Source organism: Puma concolor, chromosome D1 (assembly GCF_028749965.1).
Source record: "Puma concolor isolate L17-30 chromosome D1, mPumCon1.1.hap2, whole genome shotgun sequence".
Taxonomy (NCBI): Eukaryota; Metazoa; Chordata; class Mammalia; order Carnivora; family Felidae; genus Puma; species Puma concolor.
This window is the reverse complement of record NC_141676.1, coordinates 90,381,435-90,398,100: the sequence shown is the minus strand read 5'-3', so window position 1 is coordinate 90,398,100 and position 16,666 is coordinate 90,381,435.

Below are 16,666 nucleotides of genomic sequence, written 5' to 3'. Positions count from 1 at the left end.
GTCGGCTGGTGTAACCACGCGGGACTCTAGCAACGTCCGCGCGCGCTGCCACCGCAGGGGCCGCGAGACCGTCCTCTGGGCTCTGGGCAGCTGCCGTCTGTCACACCGCAGGCACCTGCGCGCTGACACTCGGCGTGAGAGGGAGATTGCAGGGGGGTGGGGGCCAGAGCGTGCGCGTACACGTTGTCCGTGCGTGTGCCGGCGTGAGCATGGGAGGGGGGGCTGCAAAGCGGGGCAGGGCGTGTGCGTGTGAGTGCGCTCGAGAAAGCGTGTGTATGCGTGTGCAGAGATGAGCCATTTGTGTCCGTGTGTGTGTGCCGTGTGCTTGTGAACAGAAATCCGACGGGGACCCCGAACAGAGAATTCCAAATGGCCTAAAAAGAAGGCCTGAAGCCACTGGATGGAAACCCCTAGATTGTAAGCTCCTTGAGGGAGGATTTGTGTTTGATTGTTCATTGCTATACTCCCAGTGCCTATTAGGGTCCCTGCTACGAGAAGGTGCTCAATAATAGTTGTTGAGTTAATGAGTGGATCCCAGGAGTGGAGGGAGGCCATTCTGGAACCCGAGAGAGTGGAGAACGAAGCCACATTTCACCTACTTGGCTCTTCTTGGTACCAGCCCCGGCTCTCCCAGCCCTTCCCCACATGCAGGTCCTACCACATTTTCCTCCCTGCTCCTACCCTTACACGCTCTCCCCTAGACCGTCCGGTTTCCCAGGTCTCCTGCCTGTTGCCACAGCTGACTGAGAGTGGAGTACGGGAAAGCAGAGGAGCAGGGCTCAGCCTGTAGAGACCTAACGAGGCAGCCTCCCCCTTCTGGAAGCATAAGGTATGATCCCGTGAGACCGGGCACTCACACGCTTCGCTCCTTCATTAGGGAATTTCGACTTGTAGCTTCAGTTTCCCCACTTTCAAATAGTAGCTGTTACATTTGCCGCACAGTTGTTGCAAAAAGTCAAGACACTAGAAGGAAAAGCTCTGGAACACATAATCCGCCTTACCGAAATGTTAGTTTCTTTTCCTGAATAGTAGGCAACAATCTGGGTGTATTCTGTGTACGGCTGGGGATTGGTTATGGTTTGATAATCACTACCAGAACACCCCTTCTTTTTTCACAAGATGCCTTGAGGGGAATTTAATGGTTGTTGAAAACGGAGGCAGGCTTCATTTCTAAAACCTTCAGAGGTTCTGGGCTATGAGTCATGTATTCGGCTGGGGCCTCCTCACACTCAGGAGGGAGATGTTCCAAGTAATTAAACCATCCAGTTGCGACCAACCTGAGGCGTGCCAGGCCCTGGCCTTTCCACTTGGGGACCTTCCGCTACCCACCGCGGCTGGCTCCACAGCTCACACGGAGGAGATGAGCAGTCCTTCATTTGGCTGTAGGGGGAGACACTATTTGAAAACCTAATCCTGCAATAACATTTCTCATCACTAAAGGAAGGATCAGATTTCACCCCAACCTGATTTAAGGACCCACCAGAAATAACAGCCTTCATGGGGTAATTAGGAAATTATCCTCTTACAAATTGGTAGATGTCTCCTTTCTTTTCCTTGGGACAAGGGGGTTGTTTTTCTTTCACCATGGTGAAGCTGGTGCGATTAACCACGCCACCAGGGTAATTGTTCACTTGTGGGTAAGCCGATAGCTTGCAGTTCCAGGGCGCGCCTGCCAACACACTCCGGAATAACATGTTACATCCTCTGTGCAGCCCTCCCTGAGTAAAGGAAAACTTCAATCATATTTAGTAAAAGGCATTCTTTAAACCTGGCCTGTCAGTACCCTGGAGGTAGAGAATGACACCAAGGTTAAGGAAAGGTTTTGTAGAACTGGCTAGACATGAATTTGTTTAAAAGTATTAGATGCATTCAGTCTGAGCCTCATCAATACTGACTATTCCTGGGCTTGTGGAAAATTGTGAATATTCCACAGAGAGCTCAGAAAGTCCCTTAAAGACCCCAGGAAGAATTTTTGATAGCAAGGAGAAATCGCCAACTATAAAACTTCTGAGTCCTAATCTGTTTTAATGTAGAAATCTTCTAAAATGCTGTTGGAAACAAGACCAGAAGCCCAAAGGTAAAAATGGAAATAATATCAGCCTCCTCCTTCCACTTTGACATATGCTGTCTCACTCCCCACCTCCCCACTTTCTTTCTCTCTGATACACACACATGCACACACAGAGCAACAACCAAGAGGCTTAACAAATCTCTTGGATCCATTAAGAATCTTCTAGAGTTTTCAGTATGCTAAAAGAAGTACTAAGAGATATGTCTGTGTATATATGTGTGTGTGCCTGCACATATCTTTTAGTACTTCTGTTTGACACTTGATATTTTCCAAGAGCTCTTATGCATTCTCTCAATGCAATCATCAGAAAAAACAAAAATGAACAAAATAACACTGTGTGGCAGGTGTTGTTATGATCTCCGTTTCACCAAGGAAGAAACTGAGACTGAGGTTCAGGGAGGTGAAGTGGCTTGGGTAGTGTCCCACCATTAGGGTGCGACGCAACCAGCATTGGAGCCGAAGTACCCTCCCAGGGCATTAAAAATGATCAGCCTCTCATCCGACTCAGGTGTAGAAAGGATCCCATAGTTAAATCAACACTATATTGTAAATGGCTGATAGCAATTTCATGTGTTGCCCCTTCCAGAGGTATTTGTGTTGAAATGGGAAGCATTTCAGAATCCACATGAAGAAAGCTCCAGTGGTAAAAATGTCAGGCCCCAGTAACAAGCTGGTAAAAGAAGTAAACACAAGGGCTTACGATGCACTGGAGTCTCTTGACTTATGAAAGTTGACAGAAGTTTTATTTCTAAGAGCCCTACAAGCCTCCTAGTTGCCTTTCTGCTCTCAGCCTGTCTCCTTCCAACCTGCTCTGTGTAGAGCCAACTGCTCATACAAGCATCAGAAGGGCAGGCTCTCTGGGCACCTGGTGGCTCCGTCGTTAAGCATCAGACTCTTGGTTTCAGCTCAGGTCATGATCTCACGGTTCGTGGGTTTGAGCCCTGGGTTGGGCTCTGTACTAACAGTGTGGAGCCTGCTTGGGATTCTCTCCCTGCCCCCTCCCCTGCTCTCTCTCTCTGTCTCTCTCTCTCAAAATAAATAAACTTAAAAAAAAAAAAAGAAGAGCAGGCTCCCTAATACACTACTTCCCAAAGGGTGCCCCCAGGACTAGCAGCGGTTTTGGTACCTGAAAGCTTGTTCAGAATGCAGATCATCAGGCCCTGCCCCAGATCCTCTCCATCTGCCCCAGATCCCTCTGGGAGAGGGACCCAGCAGTCTGTGTTTTAACAAGCCTCCAAGGTCATACTGGCACACCCTGAGTTTTGAGAACTGCCTGATAGCCTGCAGGAGAATGCCCAGACCCCTCCCCGAGAGTTAGCTGACCCCAGTAGGCTCCCAATGGTCTAACTACACCCCCGAACACTCAGTTTCCTAAACATTTCTTTTTCGTGTATCTCTGCTACACTGTGCCTGTAATTTTCAGTGGGTTTGCTTGCTTCTTAACTTGACAAACTCCTAATCATTTAAAGCCCAGTTCAAAGATCTCTCCCCTTCAAGACTTCAACAGCTTTCTCCTGGCAAAGTTTCATTCACCCTCTCCCCTGTCCCCCCTGCAGCGCCTGTGCAGACCTCCCCTGTCCCCCTTCCCTGCAGCGCCTGTACAGATGTCCCATGTCCCCCCCCCACCCTGCAGCACCTGTGCAGACCTCCCCTGTCCCTCCCAACCCTGTAGTGCCTATGCAGACCTCCCCTGTTCCCCCCCCTTTAGCGCCTATGCAGACCTCCCCTGTACCCCCCACAGCACCTGTGCAGACCTCCCCTGTCCCCCACCACAGTGCCTGTGCAGACCTTCCTTGTCCCCCCCACACACACAGCGCCTGTGCAGACCTCTGCTGTCCCTCCTGCAGACCTCCCCTGTTCCCCTGAAGCGCCTGTGCATTCCTCCCTTGTCCCCTATAGCACCTGTATATACAACATCATTGTCATATTGTGTTCTTTTGGTTTCTCTGCATACCTTTGTATGTATGGCTGTGATAATGTCAGGGATTTCGTCTTATTCCTCTGGATATCCCCAGTACCCAGCATTGTGCCAGGAATGCAGCAGGTGCTTAATAAATTAATAAGTGAACAAATTGAATAAATGAATAAGTGAATGTACGGTCCTAAGTATTATAACAAGCACATTGAGTAGTAGACAGGCGACTGGCCTGTGGGCACACAGCTGGTTGCTTCAGAGCCCGATCTGACCCCAGGCATCCTGACTCTCAGCCCAGGATAGTAATTGTGTCGTTTGTTTCACCTAGACTGGGTGTCTTTAGGTAATTTAATTGTTAAACAAGAGAGTCGTTTTTGGCTACTTCGTGTCAGATAATTATGCCAAACACACAGAACTGGTAAAATTCTTCCCTTTAGGCTATGGGGCTGCCACTGGGTGAGGTCACAGGCTCTGTTAGTTATCTCTGCATCTGTCTGTGTTTGTCTTTATATATGGCACCGACCTATCGCAATGGTATCTAGACCAACTATTAAACCATTTATAATGCCCAGGAACCAATTTGTGGCAGCCAGCAATTAGCTGTATTCATGTTTTTAATTTTTCTCCCTTTGAAGTTTAATAGACGGTTATTATGATGTAGTCTTCACTGCCTCCAAGTCTGCAGGCTGCTTGCAGCTTAAGTCTGCAGCTAATGATTAGATTCTAGAGAGACACTGCATATATCCTAAAGCGACTCTTAGGATTCTGGCTTTAGGTCTGCTGCTTTGCCTGGGTCTTCTTTCCTCATGAAGAGAATCAGGACAAAAAAGGATAAGGAATATATGCATTTGTCCGTTCATTCATGGCACCGCACTTTGAGTAAGCCTTCCTATGTCTTAGGTACTGGGATACGCAGAGAACAAGGCACACCTACCTCCACAGAGCTCCTAGCCTAGTGGGGGAAGCAGGGATTACAAATAGGTATTTACAATCTAGTGTGATGAGTGCCATGATAGAGGAGGCACAGGGGAGGGTGTCCACACTGGGAACTCTAGTGTGATTAGCCAGTTGAGATGGAGGGGTTGAAGAGGCTTGGAGGTAAGAGGGAAAAAGGCACTCCTGAGAAACAGGAAGTAGTTCCCATGGCTGGACTCCTCATGATAGACATTGGCACGTCATCTTGGGTGGAATGCCTTGAAATCCAGTAATGCATGAGAGGCCCGGGCTGTGAAGCATGGGAGAAATTAGTCTGGTGCTAGGAAGAAAGTACACATTAGGGAGCATAATTTCTCAGCAGTGACTTCCTTGTGGATGATAGTACAACCACCAATTTGCTCCTTGTATCAAGGAGAATGCATTTCTTCAAGCCGTTTATGACTTGGATCCAAAGAGGTTGCAGGAAGACAGGGAGTTGTGAATAAAAGGTTTTGAATGCATCATGATTATCAACATTTCCCTTTCAAATGGTCCCTTTCCCCAGAGCTTAAAAAACACACTCAAAAGTCTTTCATCCTAAAAAAGAAAAATTGAACTCAATGTAAGCCCTCCCTTACCCTGTGACAGTTCCAAGGTCTTCATCTCTTCCTTTCCTTGGCTAACCAAGTTCACCCCCTCCTTTCATTTACTTTTCCATACCCAGCTGCCCAGCTGTAGGATTTTATCTCTACACCCCACAGAACCACCCTTCAATGGCCATATCCAATACCTTCATTTATTCATTCAGTGAGATTTCATTATCCATCTCCTCTGAACCAGGCACTGTTGCAGGCTGTAGGATATGGTGCTGTAAAGTGTTTCTTGGAGCTTACGTGTTAGTGGACTCCTTTTAATTCTTAGGTCTCTGTAGCATTTGCCTTCGTTGCCTTCTGGAAGCAGTCTCTTGCTTTCTATGACACTAATCTACGGTTCTCCCATCTTTTATATCATTCCTCCTCAGTCTCCTCTGTGGATTCCTCTTTCTCTACCTGCTCATTAAAGCCTAAAATTAGGTTGGTTGTATTCTAGCCTTTAGACGCATCCTCCAAGGTTGGATCCTTTTCTCTGATCTTAGTTCTCAAATGTATATCTCAATGTCCTTATAATCAGTTCCCTCCAGACATCTCCCCATGGACGGCACCTCAATATCAACATAACTAACGCTGAACTCTGTGAGCTGTGCCCCCAAGCACAGCTTCTTCTCCTGAGTTTCCCATCTTAGTGAATCCTGCCATACAATCATGGAAGCCTAGAGTTGTCCTGGACTCAGGATTTTTCATATCCCTATGCTCCCTATGCCTCTAGCCTCTGTCCTAATCGATTGGCCTTCATCATCTTTCCTGGAACACTACCATAGTCCTTGCCCCCAGATGGATCCTAACTAGCTCATCATCCATGCTACTGTCAGAACAGTCTTACTGAATTGCAAATTTGGCCGTGTCCCACCCTTTCCTCTAGCAGCAATTCTCAAAATATAAGACCTGAAGACAGTGTCAGGAGGTGCACAAGGTCAAAACGATTTTCATCATAGTAAGGTATTATTTACCCTTTCCATTGTGTTGACATTTGCACTGATGGGACAAAAGCAATGGTGAGAAAAACAGCAGGTGCCTTAGCACAAATTAGGACCATGGAATCAAACACTACTATGTACTAGCGGTGTGCTCTTCACACTGTGCACTCAAAGTAAGAAAGCATTTCGCTGAATGCCCCGATGAAGCAGTGCAAATTATTAACTTGATTAAATCTCAGTCCTTAAATAAGTACCTCCTAAAAATATTCTGTGTGTTAACATGAAAAGTACACATAAAGCAATTCTGCTGCATAGCAAAGGATGATGGCTGTCTTGGGGAAAAGCATTGTGTGATCATTTGAGTTGCAAGCTAAACTAGCCCTTTCCCCCCACATACCACCATTTTCACCTGAAAGCATGACTGCTGGACGAACTCTGGTTATTCAGGCTTGGGTATTGGGCAGGCATGTTCTTAAAAATTAAGTCAGCCTGCCGCTTTAAGGAAAACATCTAACAGTGTTTGTTGCCTACAGGAAGATTTGATCTTTCAAGCAAAAGTAGAATTTTTTAAAATATGCATTTGCCACTATAAGCATGACAGCATCCCAGTACTTAATGACTTTTCTGATGTGATTGGTGGTGATATTAACAAATGTTTGGGGCCTGTCTTGGATCTTCTATCGTGAGATGTGGCAACATTTGGAAGATTTGCATAACTTGGTGATCAATATTTTCCAAGTGGCTAATGGTTATATGTTACAAAATCCACATAAGTTTAAAAAAAAAGAACTGTTCAGGTGCAAGATGGACCAATGGGTTTTAACGTTAACAGTCTGAAGCATTAACATGGCTTTAGGTTACATTAAAACCTAAGCATTAACATTGCAACTAACTTTTAAGAAACTACCACTTACCAAATTTTAGTGTAGCATCAAAGTATATCCATGATTATATGAAAAGGCTATTAAAATACTTCTCCCTTCCCAACTACATATCTGTGTCAAGCAAGATTTCCTTCATATACTTCAACCAAGACAACATATTGCAAAAAATTGGATGCAGATATGAAAACCCAGCTATCTACTCTTAAACTGTACATTTCTTTCTTGGACAATACAGATATGTTATTTATGTTAATGTGTAATGGGTTTATTATTATTTTTAAACAGTTAACAAAATATTACACATTCTTAGTTTCAATTTTGAATGTAATAAATATCAATATATGTATTCCACATAAACACAAAATCCTTTGAATGCCCAGTAATTTTTTTTGAATCCTCAGTAATTTTTCTTTAATGTTTATTTATTTTTGAGACATAGAGAGACAGAGCATGCGCAGGGAAGGGGCAGAGAGAGAGGGAGACAGAATCTGAAGCAGGCTCCAGGCTCCGAGCTGTCAGCACAGAGCCTGACGTGGGGCTCGAACTCACAAACCATGAGATCATGACCTGAGCCAAAGTCAGACGCTCAACTGACTGAGCCACCCAGGTGCCCCTAATTTTTTCTGTTCTTAATGAAGCTGCCCTGGACATGCTTGTCGTGTTTCCTTGGGCCCTTGTGCAAGCAGCTCTCAAAAGGAGATTCCTAGAAAGGGGATGTCACAGGGTTTGTGGTCTCCACCTTTACCAAGTATCACTAAGTTATTCTCCTAACCGGTCACACTGATACATACTATCACCAACAATGAATAAAACCTCATTTCCCTACATCTTGTCAACACTCAGTGTAATCTAACTGATGAAATAATATCTTACTGTTATTTTCATTTTCCTGGTTACTAACGAGGTAAAAATCTTTTTGTAACCCACCTAGGATTCCTCTTCTGTTAATTACCCATTCAGAAGTATCCTTTGTCTGTTTTTCTCTTGTCTTTTTCTTAATGATTTTTAATTCTCTCTTTTTTTTAATGCTTTATTTATTTTTGAGAGAGAGAGGGAGCATGAGCAGGAGAGGGGCAGAGAGAAAGGGGGACAGAAGATCCAAAGCAGGCTTTGTACTGAGAGCAGTGTGCCTACGTGGGGCTTGAACTCAGAAACCATGAGGTCGACCTGAGCTGAAGTCTGATGCTCAACCAACCACCCAGCCACCCAGGTGCCCCTGATTTATAATCCTTTATATATTCTGGAAACTAACCTTTTTTTTCTGCTATATGCGTTGTGAATCTCTCTTCCCTGCATGTGACTGGTCTTTTAACTTGGTATATGAAGCTTTCATTGTACAAAAGATTTCACTTTTAATATAATCAGATTTATCAATCTTTTCCTTTACAGTTGGAGCTTTTTATGTATTAACAGATTTCTTCCCCATCACAAGTTCAGGAGATATTGCATACATTTTTATCTAAAACTTTGAGAGCTTTACTTTTCATATTTAGGTCTTTAATCTGTCTATGATATATATATATTTTTGCTAATGTGTAAAGAAGAGATTTACTTTTATTTTTTACCATATGTATAATCGATTGATCCAAATCCACTAATTGCATATTTCACCCTTTCAGAATTATATTGAAATGCCATTTGTCATTAGTCTTTATTCTATTGGCCTATTTCAAGGGTCAGCAAATTTTTTATGTAAAGAGCCAGGTAGTTAATATTTTATGGTTTGTGAGCCCTAGAGTCTCTGTCACGTTACTCCACCTTGCTGTTGTAGTGTAGAAGGAACGAGCGAGTGGGGATGTGCTCCAAGAAAACTTTATTTCCAAAATAGGCAGTGAGCTGGATTTGCTACACACGCCATAGCCCGATGACCCCTGGCTCATCTATCTATCGCTGCACCAATATGACACCATTTCAGTTATGTGGAGCTTTGATCTTTCATCTTTCTGTTTGGTAGACTTCATTTACCCTCCTGTACTTCTTTAAAATTGTCAAAGCTATCCTTGGCCCTTTGTCCTTCCACATTAATAGGGTCACCTTAGGAACTCCATCAGAATATCCGATTGGAAGGGAGGAGGGGTTGCCTCAATTTTACTTTTCAACTTCTTCAACTGTCCAGTTAACTCTTGATTTTCAGTCTTGTGACACATTTTCCTTTAGTTATTGCCTGTCCGGGCCTCACAGGTTTGGCTGCTGTTGTTTTCACTGCTGTTGTTATAAATATTTTCTAACACCATTATGATTTGTGTGAACTGTGGATTAATTAGAAGTGTGTTTCAGTTGTCCAGATGCAAAGGAATAGTGATGTTTGTCGGTTTTGTAGTTATTAGCTCCATACTTAATTACATTGAGCTTGGAGAATCTGGTCTAATTAAATAAACTGGATGTTTTAGGGGTGTCTGGGTGGCTCAGTAGGTTAAGTGTCCGGCTTCAGCTCAGGTCATGATCTCATGGTTTGTGAGTTCGAGCCCCACGTCTGGCTCTGTGCTGACAGCTCAAAGCCTAGAGCCTGCTGTGGACTCTGTGTCTCCCTCTGTCTCTCTGCCCTTCCCCCACTCATGTTCTGTCTCTTTTTCTCTCAAAAATAAAACATTAAAAAAAAAAAACTAAAAAAACCTAAATTTTATTTTTTAAATTTATAGCAACTTGTTTTGTGGCCTAGTACATGATAAAATTTTATAAATATTCTAGAATTCTTGAAAGAATGTATGTTCTCTAATTATTGGGAACCAAGTTCTGTATTCTTCATTTAGATCAAACTTATTACCTATATCGTTCTAAGCTTTCCAACATGACTATGGATTTCTCGATTTTTCCTCATAGTTCTGTACATTTTTGCTCCTTCTGTATAAATTTAAGGCTATGTGATTGTGTGCCATTGGGGTTTTTGAGGCAGTCTCCAATAAATAACACCCTCTTTCCTACCTGAGTCCAATTATATTGAGAAATAAAACAAGAAATAAAGACAAAGGACAAAGTATCACCGTCATTGCAAGACACATCTTGATTTGAGAACCAAAAGGGCCTGCACACAAACCCCACAAGGAGCAGGAAGCTATAGGCCAGGGCAACCCCCTCTAAGAGGAGCAGAGCCCCTGAGGACAGCTCGCTTCCAAGAGGGAGAAGGCAAGGGCAAAGTGAACTACAAGTGCCATCTATCAGTGCCCTTGTGGCAGTCAGACAAGTTACTCCTGAGGGCTGAGTGAGTCAGGTGACAGAGGGGGAGCATGACCTCTCCTTATGGAAACTAGGAGGAAATAGTGTTTCCTTTAGCAAACACCTACACGTTTAAAATGGTTTTGTCTTGGGGCTCCTGGGTGGCCCAGGCGGTTAAGCGTCAGACTTCGGCTCAGGTCATGAGCTCATAGTTCGTGGGTGGGAGCCCCGCATCGGGCTCTGTGGGGACAGCTCAGAGCCTGGGGCCTTCTTCGGATTCAGTGTCTCCCTCTCTCTCTGCCCCTCCCTTGCTTATACTCTCTGTTTGTCTGTCTGTCTGTCTCTCTCTCTCAAAAATAAACATTAAAAAAAATTTTAAATGGTTTCATCTTCCTGGAGAACTGCTTTCTCTATTATTGTGTATTGACTTCATGACTAATATTACTTTTTCATTGAAAAAAATTATTTTGGGTGACATTAAGGAAGCTACATGACAACTATAAAAAATTAGTTTATGCCTAATTTATATTTTTCCTCCCTTTACTTTTAACCTTTCTGTGTCATTACATTTAAGTTGTGTCCTTTTCAAATAACATCAGCTGCTGGTGGTGATTGGAATTATTGAATAAATTTATTTTGTTGTTTTTCTTTTGAAAATGTTTAATATGCCATGAACACCACTATACCCCTCAACTCAGATTCACCAACTATTAAAAAATCTTGCTAAATTCATGTTCTGTATGCGTGTATGTGCACATATATCTATATCACACTCGACATGACACTTCACTCCTAAATATTTCAACACACATTTCCAAAAAACATTTTTCATACAACTGTGTCGCCATTACCACAGCTAGGAAAATCAGCGTTAATTCAATAATATCTCGTGATATTCAAATTTTCCAAGGTGGTTTTTCACCTTTGATTTAGGATCCATTCAAAATTTATGTATTGAATCTGGCCGTATATCTCTTTAATTTCCATCCACCTAGGTATTCCTTAGCATTTCCTTCTGTTCTCCATTAGATTGAATTCTGTATAGAGTCCAGACCTGTGGGCCTACAATAAATTCCACATTCTAGATTTATCTGTTTCTCCATTATGCCATTCATCTTAAACATTCTGGGTAAGGAGACCATGTAGGAGATGGTTTATATCTGCGAGTAATGCCAGGCTTGACTCCGTGGTTAAGTTAGCATCCTTCAATGTGCTCCATTGTAAAGGCATGTTTCCTCCTTTCTAACTAAAAAGTAATCTGTGTATTGATACCTTGAGACCAAGTAAATCTCTCTCACTCAGTTATTTGAGCATTGACTGGTGTTCCTTGCCTGTGTAAGGAGTTACGCAGGCATTACATGAAGGAGTTACAAAATAGTGATTTTGTGATTCTGTCATTCCTTCTATATTTGTCAGCTGGCATTCTTTGCTAGCTGACATTATAGTTTGGTGACCTTTGGCCTGTGTGTACCCTGATGAAGCCATCACCACAATAAGATATGAGCATTTTCATCACCCCAAAAAGTTTCCTCATTTTCCATACCCCAGGCAACTACTGATGTGCTTTCTGTCACTACAGATTTGTTGGCTTTGTTCAAAGTTATACATAAATGGAATCATGCCCTAGACACTCGTTTTTTGCCTGGCTTCTTTTGTTTAGCAGAATGACTTAGCGATTCATCATTGTGCCTTTTTATTGCTGGGCATTATTCTCTTGTGTACTGTACCACAAGTTACTTATCTGTTCATCTATAGATGAGCATTTGGGTCGTTTCCAGTTTGGAGCTATTGCAGACAAAGCTGTTGAAAATATTCTGGTACAAGCCTTTGTCCTAGCATAAGTTGTTATATCCCTTGGGAAAATACCTCGGAATGGAATGACTGGGCCATACGGTAGGTATATGTTTACACTTTTAAAAATCTGCAAACTGTTTTCCAGTATGGATGTGCCATTTTACATCACCGGCAGTGGTGTATGAAAGTTCCAGTAGCTCCACTGCACCCCCTACGTGGTGGGGATGGTCAGTACTCTCCATTGTGGATAGGTGTGTGCTCATATGTAATGGTGACTTTAATCTGCATTTCCCTGAGGAATCATGGTGTTGAGTATCTTTGCGTGTGATTATTGCCCAGTCATATATCTTCTTTTGTGAAGACACTGATCACATCTTTCACTTTTTTTCTCACCTTGCTTCTATCTTACCAGATTTCAAGATTTCATTTTATATTCTGAATATAGGTACATTGTCTCATATATATATATATATATATATATATATATATATATATAATGTAAATATTTTCTCCTAGTCTGGCTTGTGTTTTGTTTGCTCTTTCAAAAAGTAAGTTTTTTTTTTTTTTTTTGTAAAGTCCAATTGATCGATTTTTTTTTTTTTATGCTGTGTGTCTTTAGTATCCTATCCTTTAGTATCTAAAATATTTGCCTGAGGAGCACCTGGGCGGCTCAGTCGGTTAAGCAGCTGACTTGGGCTCAGGTCATGGTCTCAGCGTTTGTGGGTTCAGGCCCCGCATCAGGCTCTGTGCTGGCAGCTCGGAGCCTGGAGCTTGCTTCGGATTCTGTGTCTCCCTCTCTCTCTGCCCCTCCCCCACTGTGCTCTATCTCTAAAAAATAAATAAATGTAAGAAAGAAAAAATTTTAAATATTGCCTGAGCTAAGTTTACAAAGATTTTCTCATACGTTTTCTCTTAGAAAGTTTTTAGTTTTAGGTTTTGTATTTAGATATATAGTACATTTAAACTTTCTTTTCACGTATGGTGAGAAGTAACAGTTGGTGCTCATTTTTTCTCGTGTGAATATTCAGTTGTTACACCATCATTTCTCTTTTTTAATTTTTAAAATTATGTTTATTTTTAAGAGACAGAGACAGAGCGAGAGTGCGTGAGCCAGCGGGGGAAGGGCAGAGAGCAGAAGATAGAGAATACCAAGCAGGCTTTGCACTGTCAGGACAGAGCCTGATGCGGGGCTCGAACTCATGAACCACAAGTTCATGACCTGAGCCGAAATCAAGAGTCAGGCACTCAATAACTGAGCTACCTAGGCATCCTTCTTTCTCTCTCTCTCTCTCTCTCTCTTTTTTTTTAGGTTTTATTTATTTAAATAATCTCCACACCCAACGTGGGACTCAAACTCATGACCTGAGACCAAGAGTTGCATCCTCTTCCAACTGAGCCAGCCAGCACCCCAGTTTAGTACAGCATCATTTCTTTAAAAGACTTTCTTTTCCCCAGTGAATCTCCTTTGTACTTGTGTTGAAAATCAGTAGAATTATATACCATTTTCCCAATACCAAACTAGTTTGATTTTTGAAGGTTTATGGTAAGTCTTAAAATGAGGTGGTGTAAGGCTTCTAATTTTGTTCATTTTAAACATTGCTTTGGTTATCCTAGGGCCTTTGTTATTTTCATATAAAATTTAGAACCAGTTTGCCAGTTTATACACAATAGCCTGCTGGGATTTTAATTGAGATTGTGTTGACTCTGGAGGTCTATTTGGGGAGAATTGTACTGTGTATTGACAATTGTAGTGACAATACTGAGCCTTACGGTACATGAACACAGTAAGCCTTTCCATTTGCATGTTCGTTTTCTTTAGTTTCTTTCAGCTTTTGTTATATTTGTTCCTAAATATTTCAGGCTCTTTGTTGTTGCTATAAATGAAACCATTTAAAAATGTTACCTGCCACTGGTTTGCTAAAACTGATTTCTGCATATTAGCCTTATCACTTGAGACTTCGCTAAATTCACTTATTAGCTCTAGGAAATTGTTTTCTAGATTTCATTGAGTTTTCTTTGTAAACAGTCATATTATGAGTAAACAGGGACAGTTTTACCTCTTCCTTTCCTATTTGATACCTTTTATTTATTTTTATTGTGCTATTGCAATGGCTAGGATCTCTGGTACAAGGCTGAATAGAAGTAATGAAAGCGAGGTCTTTGCCTTGCCCGATCTTAAGGAAAATCTAGTTATGAATTCATCATTAAGTAGGATGTTAGCTGTGTGGTTTTTTTATAGCCTTATTACGTGGAGAAAGCTCCACAATTTCCTGAGTTTGAAACACCACTGTCTCAGAATTTACCAGCCGGTATTCCTTTATAAAGAAAAGCACTCCCTTTTCCTATACTTCTTTCTCAATCTCTCCTTCAAAAAAAAAAAAAAAAAAAAAAACTGTTAACTTGTAAATTATTTTATTCCATTTGTTGTATCATTTCCATCTTTCTGATGCTCCAGTTTTCCCAAGAGTGATCACTGGGATCTCCTTCCTGTCAATCCCTGTGTCCTTTGGACAGACACCACTAATCTGTGAGCACTTCCTTGCTTAATGGCACAATAGATGTGTCGGGTTCCCCTTGTGCTTTCCTTTTGCTCCAGGTAGGGAACCTCTCACGTTTCCTTACACAACTGCAACTTCTTTTAGTGAGGAATGATAGTTAGAAACCGCGAGATGGATGTTAAGCATACTCACTGTTAACCTCTGATGCCACTGCTTCTCAATACTTTCAGAAGACAGAGCTCACACACACACATACTTCCCCCCCTACACACAGTATATACTGATAACTCCAAATAAAACCCAGTAGTACAGGGGTCTTATTTACCTTCCCTTATTCCATGTTTGATTCTCCCTTCTCCCACAAACCATGTTTCCCCAAATATAAGGTCTTTACTCTTTGTTCTGTCCTAAATACTACTATTTTTATTGGGTTACCACATCTCGCATGACCAATATGTCTGTGCGTGGAAATACTGAAGATCACCCTAGTGAATACCCTGAGTTCCAGACGTAGTCTTCCTTGTCCCCATTATACAGAAGAAAAAAAAACATATTTCCCTTTGCTAATTCAAAGCATTTATTCCAGCCAGTAGAGTGACTCTCTTCTTAGACCTGAAAGGCCCCAAATGGCCAGTGGGAAGTCTCAGCTTTCAACTTAACCATTTTTCATGGTGAAAATATTTCTACATTGGGCATTATGATCTCACTCCCATTAAGCCTAATGATGCATAGATAGAAAGCAAAAAGTTTTAAGTAGGTTATTTATGGCACTATACAGTGCTTTCTGGTCACGCTCTTGGACATGACCTGGTCATGCTGTAGGACATCCTAGCCTTACAAAACGTTGTCCCCAGTTGGTTTCATAAGTGACCCATTAGCAGGCCATTTCATCATTCTACCAAACTTGTAGTTGATGAGCCATGAGGTAAGGCCTTTGAAATCTGAGGCCATGAGCTCGTTGCCTCTTTCTCTTCACTGTAAAATATTTTCTCTCATTGGAAAGTATATTGACAGTAATGCCACAACAACAAATAAGGTTTTCTTTTTGTCCATGAATAATGATACTGGCATCAACTTTACTGGCAAAGCAGATAAATCTGTGTCTCTTCTTATGAAAACAAACCACTGTCCTTCAGTGATGTAAGGCATGTAATGCAATCAACCTGTCCTCAGGTGGTAGGCTGCTGTCCCTAAGTAATGCCGCCATATTGGGGACCGAGTGTTGCCTTTTCCTGTTGGCAGGTGTCATTGGCAGTGGTGGCAGCCAGAGCATCCTTGATGAGGAAAAGGCATGTTGTTGCACCCATAAATAATGTCCATCTTGCCACAGAGGTAACCATTTTTTGTGGGTCTATTGAGCAAGCACCTAGGTAGCTGAAAAAGGAAGCTGAATGATGTTCACAAGATGGGTCGTCTAATCCAGTTGGTTGTTGAGTACCTCCTCCACGGTGGATGCCCGGGAAGCCATCTTCATGCTCTAGTGCGAAAGATCCATCCACATTCCTGTCTCCCAAATCTCTTTGTTACCAGTCTTCCAATCTTGTCTTTCCAAGTACCTGATCAGCTGGCCAACCTATTAGTAACTGCCCGTAAGTCAGTGTAGAGTCCTACCTCAAGGCATCTTTCCTTCCACACAGAGAGCAATCAGATGTATTTCCATATATTCTGCCCACTGAGGGGACTTTCCTTCACCATAGTTTTTCAGGGCATTCTTGAGTGATTGCATTGCCATGCAGGAACAATCCATTTTTAGCCAGGGCCAGTATACTGGCCAATATATACCCATTTTAAAATTGGGCCTGTGATTATTTTGTTAATTGGTCATCCAAAAAAAAATACTGCATGAGGTTGTAGCTATGGGTT